We start from the raw sequence: 10092 nt of genomic DNA on the forward strand, positions 1-10092 counted from the left end.
CGCATATGCGGTGCGATCCAAAAAATTAGAGAAAAACCGTACCACGAATACCCCTAACTAAAAGTATCGAAACTAATTTCATAGTGGTAATACCACTGGTCGCTAAAAACTAAAAAAATAAAAAAGTGGTTGTTACTAATTACTACCATATAAACAAAAAACAAACAAAATGCGTGAGTGTTACTACCATATTAATGTAATATATATATATATATATATATTTTTATCAATTTTTTTAATGTAAAATATCAAGTTACTAGATTCATATATTTTTTAATCTACCACTCCAAATTCATGTCTTTCTTTCTTTTATTTATTTATATTATAAAATACAACGTAAATATATTGTTACACAATTACATGAACAAAAAATCATTAAAAAAAAACTTTCATTCTTTTCATTAACAAAATAAATAAAATTATAAATTTTTACAAAATCCTAAGGTTTTTACATATTCAATTTTCTCAAATCATTCGATCAAAGTTGGTATAGTTTTCTTACTTTTTTTTAGAATTTATTATTCTTATAAATATGTATAATATTATGAATAGTACATAATTTTAATTATTTGCTCTTTACTAGGGACGGACCTAGAGACAGAATTGGAGGGGGCAAAAGAAAAAAAGAATTGAGGAGCCAAAATGTAAATTTAAAGAAAATTGAGGAAAAATATAAGTAAATACTATTTGCTAAGGGAAATTTGACTATCGATGCATAAAAGTGGTCATATAACAAAATGATATCAAGCTAAAAAATATCACATCTTTATTCTAATATTCCCCGGGATTCTCAAAATGTCCTTATCATAAATTTTCCTCTCTTTTTCTCCTATTGTCTTTTCCCTTTCTATCTCTCACGTTTTCCCTCTCTATCTCTCAAGCTCTCATACACACAAAATACAAGGCAGCCACCGTTATCTTAATCTATACTAATTTTCGAGCTTTGATTTCAAGAGCATGTTGTGAATCCTTTCAAGGCAAGAACTTCATTTTGGATTTCAGATATAGGGGCAAAAATCATATGGGTAAGTATATATTTGTTATATGTAGTGAGGAAACTTGTTTATCTACATTTCTTTTGCTATTTCGAACAGATTTGTGTATGCCTTCATGTGTTTTTCACTGTCGGAATGGATTTTCGTTCCTTTCTTGGTTTTTTCTGGGTTTTTTGTCATCCTCGATGAGACTCGATGGTCCTCGTTGGACCTCGAAAAACCCTCATGTGTTTATATTAATTGGCTACCTCGATATGCCTCGATGAGACTCGATGGTCCTCGATGGACCTTGATAATACCCTCACACATTTAGGGAAAATGGCTACCTCAATGAGACTCGATGGTCCTCAATGGACCTCGATAGAGGCCTAGAACTTAATGTGTGTAGTATATGCCACTATGGCCGTCGATGGGGCTCGATGGGTTCATAAGAAATTTGTTGGGCAGTCTATTGATAACTTCATGTTAGGGTCATTTTAGAAAGTATTTTTGTGGTAATCTTGAGTGTTTATGTGTGTTTTGTGCAAGATTACGCTTTTGTTTGTCTTTGTTGTAGGTTGGTGTGATGAATCACGAAAAAAATGCAAAAAAAAGTTAAATGGTGGAAAAAATGAGGCTTTTGGCGGTTATTGGACTAAAAACGATACCAACGATGCTTAAAGGATGGGTTTTGATGAAGAGATGAGCTGAACGATCAAATCTGAGAAAAAATTTAATTAAAGTCACGACTTGGACTTATGAGTCACGACTTGAGGTGAGGTTAGAGGGGCATATGTTTGCTGGAAAGAGTTAGTGTCACGACTTGGGCTTACAAGTCGTGACTCAAGAGGGAAACAGAGGCTTAATTTAAGGGGAAGTTAGACACGGGCCGCGACTTGAAAATCTAAAGTCGCGGCACCTGACACCAGTGTACGAGGAAAAAAGGCTCTAAAATAAACACGGGTCCCAACTCAGAAAAGGCCAAGTCGCAGCTCGCACAAAGAAAAACTTAGAAGCTTTTAATTTTTTTCTATAAATTCGTGTTTAGGGTTTAATTAAGTCATTAGGTCAGTTTTTAATTACGTTTTTCAGAGACTAATTGTGGTTCTTAGGTTAAAAATTATGCAGTTTCATATTTTTATTTCTTCTTCAAGTTTATGAATCTTCTATTTATGAATAATTATTTTGTTGATTTAGTCATGTCTGATATGAACTAAACAACTGTTTAGGGTTTAATGTAGTCACTTGGATTTCTATCTAATTGAATAATGATATTCTTTTTATTTTTCTTCTCTATTCTAATCTATATAATGTGTATTTAATGCTAGTAAATACTTGATCAGTATTTTCTTGATTTAATGATTTTGATTCAAAATTCGAAAGATGAGAATTGAATATGCTATCATTATATAGACATAAGTTGCATATTGGACGAAAGTACCTGTATGACTTGTGCAGTAATTAGGTTTCCATGCTTAATGCCTTCTATATGTTTAAGTTTATTACATAGATGTAGAAAACATGCATGTAGGCTAAGATCTTATATCTTGAAAAAGAATAGGAATCGATTTATGTTAACTTGCTATTAGAATAGAAAGAAATAAATCTAGAATTGATTAATACAATTAGTAAAATGAAAAGTTGATGAAATTAACACCCTAGGTATTTTTCATAGTGATTTAAATCTTTTATTTTGTTGTTTGTGTTTAAAGTATTTTCATATTTAAAATTAAATTCAAAAATCAAATTCTTAGTTGCCAAATAGAAATTTAAAGAACAATTAGTGGTACTTGAAAGATAGTCTCTGAGGGAACAATACTTTATTTATCATATATTACTTGAATCGATTGTGTGCACTTGCATATATACATATTTTCACAATCAAGTTTTTGGCGATGTTGCTGGGGACTTAATTTCCAATATCATAGTTAATTGTTATTTGTTCTAATTTAGTATTTTTAATTTTTTTTATTGTTTAATATTTATTTGGATCAAGGCTATATTGTGTTTCATGAATTATTGGTATATGCGAGGAAGTAGACAAAAGGAAATCATACCAATAGATCTTGAAATTGAGAAAACGTGTAGAAAGAAACACAAGATAAAGAAAAGGCTGGACTTTACCATGGATGAGAACGCAAATAATGTTGTCAACAATAATGCAAATATGGGTAATGCAGCTGAAGCTGATCCACCATTAAGGAATTATGTACTTCCTACTGTTACAGGGATACACTCAAGCATTCGTCCTCCAACTATTGAGGCTAATAAATTTGAGATCAAACCCTCAATTATTCAGATGGTTCAAAACTGTGTACAATTTGGGGGGTTACTGAATGAGGATCCAAATCTACATATCACTAACTTTTTGGAGTTATGTGTGACATTTCAAATGAATGGGGTGAGTAATAATGTTGTACGATTGAGACTATTCCCATCTTCACTAAGGGACAGAGCTAAGAGTTCGTTGAATTCTTTACAAGCCAATTCTATACTTACTTGGGAAGATTTGGCTCAGAAGTTTCTTGGTAAATATTTTCCTCCTGCCAAGTTAGCCAGAATTAGTGGAGAGATTAACAACTTCCATAAACTGGATGGGGAGTCTTTGTATGATGCATGTGAACGATTTAAGGAATTGCAAAGGAGATTCCCACATCATGGAATAGAGAAGTGGCTGTTAGTTCATACTTTTTACAATGGTTTGGGGGGAAATACAAGAACAATTATAGATGTCGCATCAGGAGGGGCGTTTATGAGAAAAATTGTGAATGAAGCGTACGAGCTGTTGGAAGAGATGACTACGAATAATTATAATTGGCCCACTGAGTGAGAAAATAAGAAAGTAACGGGAGTCTTAGAAGTTGATCCAATTGCGCTATTGACCGCTCAAGTAGCATCTCTAACCAAACAATTGCAGCAAACTAATCTCACTGCACAATCAATGCAAGTACAAAATGTCATGAGTTGTGAAATTTGTGGAGGACCTCATTCTTATGAACAATGCCCGAGCACAGCTAGTTGCTCAACAAATGTAAATAATATGACCTTGGAACAGGCACAGGTTATAGGTAGTTTTTCAAGACCTGCACCCAATACTTACTCAAATTCCTATACACCTGCCTGGAAAAATCATCCTCATCTGTCTTGGAAAAATAATCAAGGGTTACAACCACAATATCCACAGTACCCACCTCAACAACCACCTCATCAACCAACTTATGGATTACATGCTAGACCATATTATGATCCCAACCCACGCCCATCTCATCCACCACCTCCTCAAATGAACCCACCAACAATTCAGCCAAACCAATTAAATCAATTCATGACAGAGACAAGGTCTTCCATCAAACGTTTGGAGACACAAATAGGTCAATTGGCTCAATTGTATTCTAGTAGACAACAAGGAAATTTGCCTAGTTCCACAGAGGTAAATCCTAAAGAACAATGTCAAGTGATCACTTTGAGGAGTGGGACTAAGTATGATGGACCTACAGTGGAAGAGAAAGGGAAGAATACAGAGAAACAACAAGTTACTAGTCCGTTTCAAGAGGAGGTTACTGAAGACCTTCCAAAACCAGAAAAACCAAAATATTCTGAGCCCACACCAAAAATTCCATATCCTCAACGCTTTCGAAAGGCTAATCTTGACAAACAATTCTCCAAATTCCTTGAAGTATTTAAGAAACTTCATATTAACATCCCATTTGCAGAGGCTCTAGAACAAAAGCCTAGTTATGTGAAGTTTATGAAGGAGATATTGTCTAATAAGAGAAAATGGAGGATTATGAAATTGTTGCATTAACTGAAGAGTGTAGTGCAATTATTCAAAAGAAGCTTCCTAAAAAGTTAAGAGATCTAGACAGTTTTACTATACCTTTCACTATTGGAAACTTTCATTGTGAGAGAGCTTTATGTGATTTAGGTGCAAGTATAAATTTAATGTCGCTGTCTGTATTTAAAAGACTTGGTTTAGGGGAAGCTAGACCAACTACTATTACTCTTCAATTAGTTGATTGTTCTTTAACTCATCCCAGAGGTATAATAGAAGATGTTCTAGTAAAGGTAGATAAGTTCATTTTCCCAGCAGATTTTATTGTATTAGATATGGAGGAAGATGAGGATGTGTCTATTATATTTGGATGACCATTTTTAGCAACTGGGAAAGCACTAATAGACATTCAGAAAGAAGAATTAAGGCTTAGGGTACAAGGAGATGAAGTCGTTATTAATGTTTTCAAAGCTTTGAAATATCCTTTAGCTAGTGACAGTTTCTTTTGTGTTAATGAATTGGAGGAACCAATTAAAGGGGTTGAGTCTATTAAAGATCCACTGGAGTTGAGTCTGATAGAAAGTCCTGAAGAGTGTGCTGGTACTGAAGCTAGTGAGTATGTTAAGTGGTTGAATTCATCAAGGCAAATATATAAAAGGAAATATGAGTAATTAAGGTAAGTGCCTGAGAGACCTCTTCCATCCATTGAAAAGCCACCAGTTCTTGACTTAAAGACTTTACACGATCATCTTAAGTATGCTTATTTAGGTGAGAATGATACTCTCCCAGTTATTATTTCATCTTCTTTATCTTAGAATGAAGAAGAGAAACTTCTGAGGGTATTAGGGGCTCACAAATTAGCGATTGGATGGACTTTAGCGGATATTAAAGATATTAGTCCTTCGACAGTAATGCATCGTATATTAATGGAGGAGGATAGTAGGCCTAGTATTGATGCTCAAAGGGGGCTAAATACTTCAATGAAAGAAGTGGTAAGGAAATAAATTATTAAATGGTTAGACGCTGGAGTAATTTACCCAATATCTGGCAGTGCTTGGGTTACTCCTGCTCAGGTAGTTCCAAAGAAAAGTGGTATGACGGTTGTTAAAAATAATAATAATGAACTTATTCCAACTCGTACGGTGATGGGGTGGAGAATTTGTATTGATTACCATAAACAAAATAAAGCCACCAGGAAGGACCATTTTCCTTTACCTTTCGTTGATCAAATGTTAGATAGATTGGTTGGACATCCTTATTACTGTTTCTTGGATGGATATTCTGGATATCATCAAATTCCTATAGCACCAGAGGATCAAGAAAAGACTACCTTCACATGCCCTTATGGAACATTTGCCTTTAGAAGGATGTCGTTCGGGTTATGTAATGCTCCCGCCACCTTTCAAAGATGTATGATGTCAGTTTTTTCGAACATGGTGGAAAAATGTATTGAAATTTTTATGGATGACTTTTTAGTTTTTGGTTCCTCTTTTGATGGATGTTTACTTAATTTGGAAAGGGTTTTGAAAAAATGTGAGGAGTCCAATTTAATTTTAAACTGGGAGAAATGTCACTTCATGGTGACAGAAAGAATAGTCTTGGGCCACAAAATTTCACGCCATGGAATTAAAGTAGATAGAGCTAAAATATCAACAATAGAAAATTTACCTCCTCCAATATCAGTTAAAGGGATTCGAAGCTTCTTGGACCATGCTGGATTTTATAGGAGGTTTATAAAAGATTTTTCAAAATTTTCAAAGCCCTTATCTACCTTACTTATGAATGGTGTGGTATTCAATTTTGATTTTGGGTGTTTAAAGGCATTTAATACATTGAAGGAAAACTAGTATCCGCTCCAATTGTTGTATGTTCAAATTGGGAAATTCCTTTTGAAACTCGAACCTTGATTAATGCTCAACTAAATTATGCAACTACTGAGAAGGAATTACTTGCAATAGTCTTTGCATTTGACAAGTTTAGGCCATATTTAATTGGTGATAAGGTGATATTTTACACATATCATTCAGCCATTAAGTATCTAATGACTAAAAAGGATGCTAAACCTCGTCTGATTCGATGGGTTTTATTATTGCAAGAGTTTGATATGGAAATTCGTGATAAGAAGGGGAAAGAAAATCTAGTTCCTGATCATTTATCTAGATTGGTAAAAAGAAAACGAGCATAGGGCGCAAGAACGGTCAATTGATGAAAATTGGATGAACAATTATTTTCAATTGAATGTGAAGAGAAATTACCATGGTTTGCAGATTGTGTTAACTATTTGGTAGCTAAGGTTGCTCCTGACATGTCAAGGCAGCAACTAAAAAAGTTATATTAAGAAGTTAAGCATTATTATTCGGATGAGCCCATTCTTTTTCGTCATTGTAATGCCCTGAAATCCCCATTGCGGTTTAATGGTTGGATTAGTAGGTCGGGAGGGCCATAATTGTTTAATTATGCCATTAAACGATTATATGCATGCCGATGTGAATTATATTATAATATGATGTTAAATGCATGCATGTGGGTCCATATTTTATTACAGGAGTGTTTTGGTAATTTGGCACGTTGAGGGCGTAATTGTATATTTGTATGCATGTCGGTGACCTATTGTTGAGACCACATTATAATGTGGATTTGTTCGAGCTATTCGGCATGAGAAGATCTTTGAATATAAATTAGCGGTTTAGTCATAACAGGTTTAAGTTCGGGGCTCGGGGTGAGTCTCGGGGTGATTTTAATGATTAGAGCATTGTCAAGAATTAAAGGGTAACGGGATATGAATTATTGGTGTTTGAGAATACCAAGAATAACGGAAATTGGAGAGCGTTATATATGATTAACGAAGTAGGTGGAAAATGTCAATTTTGTCCTTGGGATCCTTTAGAAATATTTATTTGACCTAGGGGTATTTTGGTCTTTTCACCCGTAGGATAGTATTAAGCCATGAAGGCTGTAGAAACCTGAAGAAAACAGAGCATAGAACAAACCTTCTCCGGTACCTATTTTCTCTCTTTTTCTTCTTGGATTTTTGAGCTTAAGTTGAGGAATCAAGCTTGGGGAACAAGTCTTGAGAGCTTGGGAGTGTGCTCCACCATTGAAGAGCATCATAATCTGAACTTAAGGTAAGTTTCTAGCCATTATATTCCTGGTTTTCTCCGTTTTTTCTTTGATTTTCAGTTGAGATTTCTAGGTTGGTTGATTGGTTTTGTTGGGAGTTTTTGGCTAGGGATCTTGTGGTTGTGATGCTTAGAGCTTGTGGGGATGATTTTTGGGTTCATTTGGCACCAAAAATGAGGTTTTGAAGCATTGGAATCGAGTTGGAATTGAAGGAGTTGAAGGAAGAAGATTCAGGGGCTGATCAGGCTAGGTGTAGCGCTACAGCACCCACAAGGGGGCGCCACAGAGCTACCCAGGGTTGTGATGGATGGTTTGGGGTTCTGAGAAGAGCGCTGGGGCGCTAGTGAGTAGCACTGTAGTGCTACTCTGTTCCTTCAAAATCCTGTTTTGAGTGTTTTTAAGGGTTTTTGGCTCGGGGTTTCAATCCTTAAGGCCTGGGATCGGATCTACTCACCGTGTGGGTACGTTTCGAGGTCCCGAGAGTGGGGTTTAGGTCAAGACCCTTTCATTATCGATTTTCATTAATGGAGATTATAATTGGTTATGATTAGGTAACCGCTAAGTAATCAAAAGGTCGATCGTTCTCAGGGGTCTTTCTTGTTCTATTTCTCGCTTGAACCAGAGGTAAGAAAAATGCACCCTGTGTATATGACATGCGTCGTTGTTGAAGAGGCATGTTGGTTGTTAAATGTGGAAATTGATTGCATATTAAATGCTTAGAAAATCTTGCTTATTTGTGTATGGCACTGACTAGTCAGGGTCGGCATTGGTCGCATATTACTGACCTAAGAGTCAGAAACGGCATAAGCGTCCTGAACACAAGGCCGATAAAAGATTAGATCTAATCGATATCAGCGTTGAATGACTCTAGGAGCATTAATGCTGGACCAACCCTAAGGTCAATTAAAATTATAAGCGCTTGGCTAGTCTAGGACTGGTTACTCAGAGCCAAGGCCAAAGGCCTAGGTGACTGCTTGTCATGTGGCTAGGGAGCGGAATCCCATGGATGTGACTCTATGGTCATGCAGTAGGTTATATTGGTGACTGGTTCATCGAGCACCTATCTTGATAAGCTAGTGAAAGGATCACTTATTTGTAAAGCCCAGGTGACCCTATCGTCACATGGCTAAAGGGAACAGAACCCACTTTAGTGACATTTCTAATTGTCACTCCTCTATTTTGGACTGAAGTCCTGAATGATTATTATGATCATTGTTTATATTATATTCATGCGATATTGTGTTTTCTTGCTGGGCTTTGGCTCATGGGTGCTATTTGGTGCAGGTAAAGGGAAAAAAAAGCTCACCCAGCCTTGAGTGGAGAGCTTAGGTGGTGTTGTGTACATATGCGGCCGCTTGACCACCACGGCCAAGGAGTTCTCAAAGGAACTAGGGGGTTTACCCTATTTTTGCCGCTTAGGTCGGCGAGTTGTAAATTTAAACAGTAATGACCATTTTGAGTTGTAAATAACTTGTAAATGTTTTCTTATGGGCCCATGAACAGTTTTTTGTTTTAAATAAAACATATCATTTCCTTTTGATTGGTTTTCCATCTTAGCCTGTTAATAACCCCTAGAAGCACGTTTTTAACCAAAGAACTCGGGTAGAGAGTTAAATTCACGGTTTATCGTTCACCATAACTGTTCTGGGGTAACCGGGTCGTTACAACTTGGTATTAAAGCGTGCCAAGGTTAGGGTTCCTGTAGACTGGCTGGGCATGTACACTCACCACTGAAGATAAGCTCGACTCATGGTTTGGTAACTATTTATGTAGTTATATGAATAACTGGTTAAATATAGTATAAATGCTTTACCTGTATGCATAAGACACCATGTTAAACCTGTGCCCCGAATATTGCATCTTCAGCAACCGTGTGCTAAATAGTACTGAAATTGCTAGAACATACTTATTAGTATTGTTGATTGTGAATTATTATTTGATACATGTTAAATGCTAAATGTTGTGATCATGTATCTACTTGTATAATTGTATGACTGTGGAATATGATAATTATCTGCTTGTTCTTGGACTGTAAGGCGGTAAGAGGTTTAGTTATTACTACCTGACTGGCCGTACTGACTATTGTTTCAGCAAGGTATAAGTGATAAGAATGAATCCAGGGCAGACAGATTCAGCAGCTGACCAGAGTGATCAAGGCCAGAATAATAATAATCAGGGTCAAGAGAATGACCAAGGAAAGATTCCACAGCTAGCTCTTGCAAACTG

At 35.9% G+C, this 10092-nt stretch overlaps 1 non-coding gene across 1 annotated transcript; it reads right to left on the reverse strand.

Annotated features, from left to right (window-relative positions):
- Nucleotides 1–3531: 3531 nt before the first annotated feature.
- Nucleotides 3532–3638, reverse strand: LOC133787540 (small nucleolar RNA R71). The gene has a single exon (XR_009872556.1). It is a non-coding gene; the product is annotated as a small nucleolar RNA R71 (small nucleolar RNA).
- Nucleotides 3639–10092: the final 6454 nt, after the last annotated feature.

The sequence above is a fragment of the Humulus lupulus genome, chromosome 6 (genome assembly GCF_963169125.1).
Source record: "Humulus lupulus chromosome 6, drHumLupu1.1, whole genome shotgun sequence".
NCBI classification, from domain to species: Eukaryota; Viridiplantae; Streptophyta; class Magnoliopsida; order Rosales; family Cannabaceae; genus Humulus; species Humulus lupulus.